Source organism: Plutella xylostella, chromosome 17 (genome assembly GCF_932276165.1).
Source record: "Plutella xylostella chromosome 17, ilPluXylo3.1, whole genome shotgun sequence".
Classification (NCBI taxonomy): domain Eukaryota; kingdom Metazoa; phylum Arthropoda; class Insecta; order Lepidoptera; family Plutellidae; genus Plutella; species Plutella xylostella.
The window spans coordinates 3,119,796-3,130,384 of record NC_063997.1 but is presented as its reverse complement, the minus strand read 5'-3'; the positions used below and the strand labels follow the sequence as shown (position 1 = coordinate 3,130,384).

The window sequence follows — 10,589 nt, the reverse complement described above, 5'->3', positions numbered from 1 at the left end:
GCAATGTATTTAAGCCGGAAAGCGTTCGAATAAAAAAACAAACATCATGAAAATAACGCTAAACGTTTAAAAGCGGCAAGATTACTGCTGTTTTTAAAATGAACATTCAGGATAAACGCATAGCGCTGGTGCAGAGTGTGGGAAAATATAGAGATTAACAGTTTTATAAATAAAAAAAAAGTTATTAGGTAGGCAAGTTTTATATATTTAAAAATCCGACTCTTTTAGACATGCAGCGTAGAATTTTGTGAGTGAAATATAATTGTAGTTTTATTTTTGTAGATAAGGTATCTTTACAGGTATTTTGTTGAAAATGTTTTTTTTTGTACACCCTTATTAGCATAAAATCCACCTGATTGTACATTTCATTACTATTATTGTCCAAATAATAATTCAAAAATAGCCTCCTACTATTGCAAAAAAATTAAAAGAATTAAGCACTATGCTCCCAATATATTATAGCCTACTCTGTGCCCTGTTCGTATGCTTAAAAAGGTCGAAGCGAGAACCTGGTTCCAGTACAGCAATTACATGATTACAGGGTAAACGGAATTACAGTGTAATTTCACTGTTTCTATCCTGTACGGGAAACATGAAGGCACGGGTAAGAACGAATGTTTACTACGAATATTTTTTGCAAGCATTGCAGTCGTAGCCTTGCTGAAAGGCAATTACAGATAAGTATCTATGCAGTGTAGGATTGTGAACATAATATGACTATGTAGGCAGTAGGGTAGCAATTATGTTTTTTGCACAGGACTAATCTTTTTATCGTATCGGTGACCAACATTATAGAGTTCGTCCATGCAGGGTTTGCCTCCGTCGTGAAACGGTTAGGCAGTCTAGCCCAGGATGCGCCGGGCGTATACAGCTGGGCTATTTTCTATCTCGTTGATAACTCTCTTCACCGTGATCTTACTGTCAAAAAGCAAATTTTGACACTATTCGTATTGTGTATGTTCGGTTGGGGTCGAATAATGACGTCATAGTTGGTATGGGCTTCAATACCCACCGGCCGCCATCTTGTTAAAATTTTGTATGCGAATATTTTATCGAAACCCGAGATTGGTATTTTGTATCGGATAGTTGGAATCATAAGTACTAATTTGGGTTGGCCAACCGTCTTGTCTTGGGCAACTAGTAAATAGTAGCTTTTAAACCATAGAGTCACCATAGAATGTAGAAAATAACTTTTTTTTTTTATTGTGACGCTGAAGTCTTCTTGTTCTTATGATCTTGAACAAAATAATATTTCTTTGATGTTTGTTTTGTGAATCTTGCAAATTTTTGGTCTTCTATAATTAGTAAATAGTAAGTACCTAATTAGTTAGGAGGAAATTATTTCAGTAGGTATTTGTTTTTTTTCAGTAAGTATAGGTACCTAACTGTTGTTTTTAAAATTGGTTTCAGGGGACTCTGGTTATGCTCTACGGCCATGGAGGTAACCTATCCTCTATGCAGCTGTAGGATCCCCAGAAGAACACTACACTGATCTATATTGCCGTGTCAGAAATACTGTGGAGCGGTGCATTGGGGCCCTTAAAACACGCTGGAGATGTTTGCTGGCACACCGTGTGCTTCACTATGAGCCCACCAAAGCTGCGAAAATAGTAAATGACTGCTGTGTACTACACAATATAGCAAATGCACACAATATACCAGTGACGACAACTTGCCTGCTGCTGGTAACATTCGGGTGCAGCATATTGGTAACGTGGCTTATGGTGCTGCTGATGCAGATGCAGGGCGCATGCGGGCCAACCTTGTCCAGAGGCTGTGAATTTCAAGGAACTAAAATAACCTGACTGATAGGCTGATTTTTGCTGTATATGTATAATTTAGTAATAAAAAACACAATTTATATTAATGGCTTTTATTTTTGATTTTAAATCACATAACTTCCTATCACATTTTGCTTCTACCAGTCTTACTTTAATCATTATTAAAATAATTTTTCTACTTTAACCTTTAAGTTATGATTGCACATTGTCACTTTACATGTGAATGCCCGTCAGAATTTTTTACCAGTTTTTGTAACTCCAGACCCAATTGAATATAATTCATATAGGTATTTGTAATGCTGCACTGTCCCATAGCCAACGTGCTGATTGTATGCCTAGTGGGCCGGGAGGGTACCGGCCAACAGCAAGCTCTTTATGTCTTTCAACGAACTCCAACAAAATGTCCATTTGTCGATCTGAGACTTTTCTTAAAGGCGCCATCCTGGAAATAAAATACAATATTAATGTCCTATTCAATCTTTTTTCTTAGCACATGATAGTTATGCCTCACAAAAATATTACTAACAAGCACAACCTGCACAAATGTGAAGATTATGTAATGGCTCAGTGATCAATCTACTTTTAATAACTGAGTTCCCAGTACCAAGTGTTAGATCTCAATCATCGACTTATATTACTAGCGTATCGTACTAGAAATCATTGATCTCAATGCTTTTATTAAGAACAATAAATGTTAATTTTTCACGACTTTGTAAAAATTTCCCATATTTCGTTCTGTGTATGACTAAGTTTAAAATTTTAATAGTAATACGTTAATTATGTACTTACCTTAGATATAATGAACAATTAAAACACAGGATTCAGGTAATTATAAAAAAACACACACCAAAATCAATGTCTGTTTTGGATGGTTCCTTGCAGTTCGTTTTGACAATCATTTGACAATAGCTTCCAGTATCGCCATTTTTCTAAATAATGCGGTAAATTAAAGATTTGATAAATACAGTAGTCGTAGTTTGAAGTGAAATGAAGTTTTCATTTAGTCGGCTAATCACAGAATATTTTCACAAAAATTTTGCAACCTCTAGTGTATCGATAAATCTCATACCCACTATTCGTTTAGTGATCATGACCGAGATAGCCGATGCCAAAAGATGGTCAGAAACCCATCATAGATTTATACGGTTGGAAATCGCGAGTCCATGACACCCGAGATAGAAAATCACCCAGCAGGGAGGAATTTGACAGTGACGTTGTCTATGGCATGTGTTCATGCTGAGTGACTTACACTATAATGAAAATGTCACTTATGAAATAATTTTGTAATAAATACAGTTTATACATCACCCGAAGAGGCTTCTTGCGTGCTCATTGAGTGACCGGACTATTGTCAACGTACAAGACGTCTATCTCGTCGAATAGCTGTTGTCTATGCCGCTTACTCAGAGACATTGACTTACTGACCGGAACAGACGGAGGTTTAAAGCAAGGCTACATACAGTAAATGGCTTTCTGTTGATTGAAATTGCAGAAGGTGGAGCATAGTATTTAGACATAATAATTCTTTTCATCACCACGGTATGCCGGGAAATTGACACCCGCTTAGGATTCAGGTAGGTTTTACATAAAATTACATTTACTTTGATGCTAAATTTATGTCCATATGCTAGCAAAAGTTTATAATTTATTTAATAATTTGTGGTGCGCTCCAATCGCAGCACTTGTGGCCATACCACAAAAAGTTAGACGTGATTAACGTTTTCAAAACGGCAGCGTTATTTTTATATTTAAGACCCTGAATGCCGAATGCTCGCTTGTACGAGCAACGAGTGCAAAATAAATGTTCCAGTAAAAGTTGCACCAAAGGACTCCTAAACCGAAAAGCTTCACGAAAAATGAAAAAGTTCCATTTACAAAATGTCGGCACCCCATCAATCTCATTTTTTAAAACTTATACCCCCACACATTATAATTGTTTAATGTTTATCTATTAGAGACTGTGATGATGTCTGATCAATTAGAGGCTTAAACAACACACTTATCGGTAAACAAAAGTTACATGTCCATAAAGTTAGAACATAACTTTTAATAGTAAGCCATTTTATTTAAGTAAGGCAGGAGAAACAATGGTTTTCTTAATGCGATTTACATAATTACTTACGAGTACAAAGTTGGCATGAAAATGAAGGGGGGCACTCTCGTTCTTGTTACAAATGCTAACATTTATCCATAATGGAAAAAGGGATTCTAGTTGACGGTTATGTGTGTGAGTTTGTGACGGTTATAGCATACATGTGAATAATTTAAAACCTTCAATGCATACATTTTAATTTCATTGTATTAAATTTTTACATGGAAAATCTTCGACTGACGAATTTAGAACCAATAATTTTACGTGTTCACGTTTTTATGATCTAATTTAGCTAATTTAGCTTCTGAAGATACCACTGTATCTTCAGAAGCAGTCCCATTATTTCTGATCTACGATGAGGTGTTATTTACCGAGACATTTCTTTTGCACCGACATTCCATCTATAGCTCGTATTGTTTATCAAAGTTCTATCAGTATGTGAATTAATTTAATCGATTCATGTGCTGAAAGTTAAAGGCAGATTGCTCATTATTTTCGTTACTTCTACTGTTTCATGTTCGTTCCAAGTATACATACGTATAAAAGATGGATGTTATGGTAAGATCATGGCAATTTGTCAAAACATCCAAGCACAGGCCTCATTAGGTGAAGGTAAGCCGCTTACGGTTCTTCCTCCCCCACAATCTATCGGGAGTAAAGGGATTCATACTTGAAATTGGGTTTGTTATAAATTTTTACACGGATTTGGCTGAATCATTTTGGCATCATATCTTAAATCTCACATATTATTTTTGGTTTGAGGCGAAACAAATTCATGAATTATCAAAACTCGTAGAACAAAAGCTGAGTCACCCTCTTTCGGTAGTATACCCTTTTTACAACACCCTGTATATCCTACAATGGACGTGTGGAACTAAATCCTAACATTCTTGAATTAAGATGTATGCACATTGAAGTTAGAAAGAAGGATCCAACAAATAGGAGTAAATAGCCTCTACCTCTATAGTAGAGATGCCACGAATATTCGGCAACTATTCGGTATTCGGCCTATTCGGCCAGTTTTTTCAGTATTCGGTATTCGGCCGAATAGTGCGTACTATTCGGGCCGAATACCGAATAGTTAATCATGTAAAAAAATAACTTGTTATTTTAATCAAAATTGTGTATTTATTTCCAAATCACAACATTTTAGTACTTAAAATTAATCAGTAGTAATTTGTGCTGGATAAAAACGAGCATTTTAGCATTTTTTGGTAGCGTACGATTGCGCTTTTCATTGTAACCATCCTCACAAAATAACCTCTCACTATAAACGCTACTTCCAGGTGAAGGAAAAAATGTGTTTTTGCAAATTTCAAAAGGTTCGGGTATTGTTTTTTGTTTGCTGACCACTACTCGTAAGGATCGGCCATCCGATCTAGGCGAATTATTATCAAATAAAAATTCAACTCGTTTGCCACAGCATTCTGCCTCCTAATAATGAGCATTTCTCATATAATCTGTAGCGACTTCGTCAAAGCAGTTCCAAGAACAAAAAAAACAGGTTGTAGCGCCGAATATTCGGCGCTTCGGCCGGCAGCGTCGCCGAATATTCGGTATTCGGTATTCGGCCAATTCACTATTCGTGGCAACACTACTCTATAGTCAGTGGAGCGAAGTTCAAAACTAAAATTTGTACTAACTTTAGTTTCAAAGCGTTACTTAAGAGTTCGGTTTAGGTACATACAAGGAAACGAACAACACGTGCTGTTCAAAAATATATCTTATGCCGCTAGAATTACGGAATGTACAGGTTTAAAGACTGGTATTCATACAGCACGCGTCTGAACTACAAATATGTGTAAATAAGTTTATTCGATCGCGGAGGTATTGGCCTACTTATTTCAAAAACATAGTAAACTAGTAAAACTGCACTGAATATAGTGCACGATTTATAAATATAGCATTTTTTTAATTTAAATTATAATATTATAATTAATTGTCTAAAGTTTATTATGTCTAAGTCATTTTAATTAATCACTAGCAACATGTGATTTTAGTACTATAAGGTCGTCATTGGTTTACTTTGATAACATTTTTTTGTTACCTACCTCTAAATACACCACCTTACTATATTATTAAAATCTTTAAAATATAAGCAAACTCCAGAGTACCGAATCCATTTGCAGTATAAAGAGTTCTCATTTAGTTCTTTATTTTATAAGCCAGTAGATATGCATATTTCTAGAACGAAAAACATGGAAGCTCTCTTGTTTATGAATTGTAAATGCAAAGTGTCGGATTAGCTTGTTTTATAGGATCTTTTACTTTACCTGTAATTCTACGAAACAATTACTTATGTCTTATGACAATAATTGTCCTTATTGTGTTCTGAGAAAGTGCTAATCTGTAAATCTATTTTTTGGTGAGTGGTGCTAGACACCGAATAAAGAATTTTTATGTTTTATGTTTATGTAAATATAGAAACATTTTAGCTTACTTTACTTTTATAACACCATGTATGCATTTAGCTTTTAAATTACGAGCTAACCTAAAAGACATAAGTAGTCTATCTTATTAAAACCAAACGAACCAATCTGTTGTTCAACGTAAATAAAAACATCATATCTTTGTCTACCATTGCAAATGCACCTCATTAGCATAACAAAACTGTATTTCTCTTCGGCTAAATCGAATAGTTTCGACATTGGGAGAAATTTCGTTATTTTCTTCGCTATTACGATGTATAAAATAAGAATACAGTTACACTGTTGATGCTTGGGAGGTTATAGCCGCTATTCTGGTGCAAATGTATCTGTTCACCAAATTGTTTTCTATTATTGTGTACAGAGGAACCAGTTTGGCACTTTCAGAAGGAAAATGTAAGTTTGTCTAGTTTTCGTCTAAGTTGTGATGGTTAGGATTGCTGGAATCAGTATGGTGTACATTGCTGCTTTTGAATAAAAGATGACACGCTTCCATAGAAAAGGTTTTGAATCCATAAGCGCAGGATATTAGGGTTGTTGATGATAAATTTCTGTACAGGAGAAAGCGATAAATCATCATTATCATCACTACCTATCACGTCCCACTGCTGGGGCACGGGTCTCCTTCCAATGAAGGAAGGTTTTTTTTAGGCCTAGTCCACCAAGCTTGTGCTGAGCGAGTTGTCGAGTAAGTGGGTAACCCGACTGTCAGTTGAAGAAATAACCGATGTAAAATGACATCTTACGCTAGTAGCATTCATTCTCTCCACTCGACACTCAGATGCAACCGAGCAATGTATACAATCCTCTGCGATAGTGTCACTCGCCCCGTGTATCGCGCCCTGCTGCGGCTTCGCGGTCAAGATAAGACCCCCAATGAGTTGTGACAAAATTGGCTGTCCCCTTTATTGTGCCATTGCCAGATATAAAACGTCTTCCGTCGCTCAAATGGCCCTATTGTGCTAGTTTCGGCCCCGTCAACCATATTCAGTGTTGACAATATCAGTGCCGCCTGCCCACTCTCGATAACATTTGGGGGGGATTAAACGTTAATGTTGGGAATGAAACTGTGTGTGAGATTAGAGATTAATAATGTAACATAAGTAATTCGTAAGGCGTGGTGGCAAATCGCATAGGATAGAAAGAGGCCGTGAGTTCAATTCTTAAAAATTATACCATCTAGAATTATATTGACGTGTGCTCTAAATGCATTTTGCTTATGTATGTAAATAGTTCATATTCTACACTTGTGCCGACCGTCCCGAGTTCCGTCATCGGTTGGGCCGAGAAGCATCTATAAGAGCGTTCGTGTCTATTGCCTAATCGCTGCTGTAGCTTTAAAATATACAGGGTGTTGCAAAAAGGGTATACTAAGCCGAAACCTACATGTGCAGCATGGTATATCTAAGCCCGAAACTTAAATCATAATTTCAAAATTAGCGAAAAAAATATATCATTCTAAATAGTCAAAAGTCCCAACTAAGTTTCTATGAAAAATGAATTATTTTTTTTTCGCGAATTTTGAAAGTCTGATTTCAGTTTCGGGCTTAGATATGTCGCAGGCATCTGGCCCTACCTGGCTATACCCTTTTTGCAACACCCTGTATATGAAATTTATTCTGACAGCAGCTAAAATTGACTCAGCCAACGGCGACTCACCAGTAAAGTTGAGTCCACGGTTTGCACGCCTACGGGAAAACTCTGCTACGAGCTACAAGCTACGGGCTACGCGCTACGGGCTACGGGCTACGGGCTACGGGCTACGAGATAAGCACTACGAACTACGCGTTATAGAGCTAGATTTCACAAGAGATCTGATTACTTTTTCGCAACATTTAACAAGTAATGTTTTGGTACGATTGAATTTAACAGATCAGATTTAGTTGCAGCAGTATAATATTTATATCGCGCACCATAAACTTGGCCATTAGATATGTTATAAATGTTCGGCCCTCAGTTTAGGCAGTGAATAACACCGACATTACTAACTAAAACCCAGTGGTTTTAGGTGGCTTTCACAATTGATGTGGTGTTGTCGTAATTTCCCTATCATAAAGGATTTCCATCGTAGTAATTTTCAATGTTAATTAAACAGGAACATTAGTGCCAGATGACTAACCACGCGTTTGGAGAGAGCATTTCGGGGAAATTGAAATAAAGGGCTTTGACACCGTTTTAGACCCTGCTTACTATAAATTACGTTTGTACCTGTAAATGTTTATTATACACACTAGGTATAGATTCATAATAGTGAATATTAAGTATATATAGTAAGTATATACATAATGAAAGGGACACATCTTAAAATTTAACAGTAATAGTTATAGTTAATCATAGAAAGACTATTAGTATATTATTATATCCAATGATACAAAATCACAGGAATTTTCATGGTTCTAGATTATTCTCAAGCTAACGAAAAAACGCCTCTTTTTTCGAAAGGCGTTTGTTTTTAGGAAAGCTTTCAGTACAATGTACCTTCCGAGATTCTGTTATACATAATAACTGTTCCGACCGGAACGCCTACACCTACAACCTGCCTACATCGCCTCGGGGATCCTCGGCAATCTTCGTGCCTCCACCACTCGCGCGATGCGAGCTCCGAGACATCGCGGCGCGGCACACACACTCGCTCAGCTCTCTGCGACCGCGCAACATAAATTTCTCGGCCTTTTGCACAATCAGCGCCTATTTTAATTAATACAGTTTGTCTAAATTCTATCTGAGTTTCATTGAAGAAGTTAGGAATTCCCAGAAGCATAGCACCAGGAGCCTAACACTCAACTAGTGGTCCTTCGTAATACCTACGCGAAAGGACCGAGAAGATTCGACTGCGTTCGTCGTCGCTAGTGGACTTTGGACCGTGCCACGTTCGCCGAGACAACTTGGAGCTTGGAGAACACCTGAAGGACGGTCTACCCTGAGGGACTTTGGTACACTGAGTGAGTCCGTTCCATATCCTTATATTCCTGTCATTTTTTCCCCATCCATTTTTCCAGGAATTTAAAATATTGCTATACGGATCAGGCATATCATTGATCTCTTCATAAGCTTATTATCATAAATAGATACTTATAGCATATTTACACATCATTCATAATAGCAATAAAATTCAACGCACTTAAAAACCCATTAGCACCTTTTGTTCGCTTATCAGCTAGCCGTCGTCAATGTCAAGGTTAAGCGTGTTTTATGGCTTGTATTGAATAACATTCTCCAGTTATAGATACACACAAATACATTTATTGTATGTATTATTCACGTAACTTGCTTATTAAAACATCTTTTTTTGTGTAGAATTGCGAAATACTTTGTTATTTATACTTGTCTTGAATCGTATAACGTGGCTTGTTACGTAATACGTAAATTCCTTTAGACATTTATTTGTGCATTTCTCTTAGTTATACATTAATAACAGCTGTCTTACCATACCTATAGTAGGTTTATTAATATTTGTGGCTTATTTTTTTTCACGCTCTTTATCGTACACTTACAGTGTTACTCATCTTAGGTACTTCTTTGTATGTGAGTAACTTAACTTATTTGCTTAACTTTTAACTGCTTAATCCCGCCTTTCTTATAGCTTAGACATCTTTCTTTTGCCTTAAATCTTCATTATGTCTGTCGCTAAATTGGGGGAGCTTGTTAAGAAGCGTGGAAGCTACAAAGCAAAAATGACTCAGTTCATGACCTTTTTAAAACTAATGCCTGATAGTGGTCATTCTCTTACTCCATCCCAGGTATTAGAATTAGAAATGCGTGTCAGTAGATTGGAAGTGCTGTATAGTGAATTCGACGCGTTACAGACGGAGCTGGAGCTTTTGTCGGAGGACGTGGACGAGCGGTACAGCGAGCGCGAGCAGTTCGAGACGCAGTACTACGCGCAGCTGTCCCGCGCGCGCGAGCTGCTGGCCGCCGCGCCCGCCCCCGCCGCCCCCGCGCCCAGCCTGGACGGCGCCCGCTCCAGCGGCTCTGGTTGCAAGCACGACTTCGTGAGACTTCCCAAGATAGACTTACCTCACTTTGACGGCGACTATCAGCACTGGCTCCAATTCCGAGATACGTATATTTCTCTCATACATAATAATAGTTCCATATCAAACATTAACAAATTCCATTATCTTCGCGCAGCATTGAAAGGTAGTGCATCAATTATTGTGCAAAGTTTGGACTTAACGGAGGCGAACTACGACATTGCTTGGCAGTTACTCAGCGAACGGTACGACAACACTCGCCTTCTCGTCAACAATCACGTCCAGGCTCTGTTCAATGTTGAACCTATCCAACGGG

At 37.5% G+C, this 10,589-nt stretch overlaps 1 long non-coding RNA gene across 1 annotated transcript; it reads right to left on the bottom strand.

Annotated features, from left to right (window-relative positions):
* Positions 1 to 1,622: 1,622 nt before the first annotated feature.
* On the bottom strand, positions 1,623 to 2,667 carry LOC125489751. Its single transcript, XR_007267213.1, has 2 exons — positions 2,571 to 2,667; positions 1,623 to 2,223 (listed from the first exon to the last, which is right to left on the bottom strand). It is a non-coding gene; the product is annotated as an uncharacterized LOC125489751 (long non-coding RNA).
* Positions 2,668 to 10,589: the final 7,922 nt, after the last annotated feature.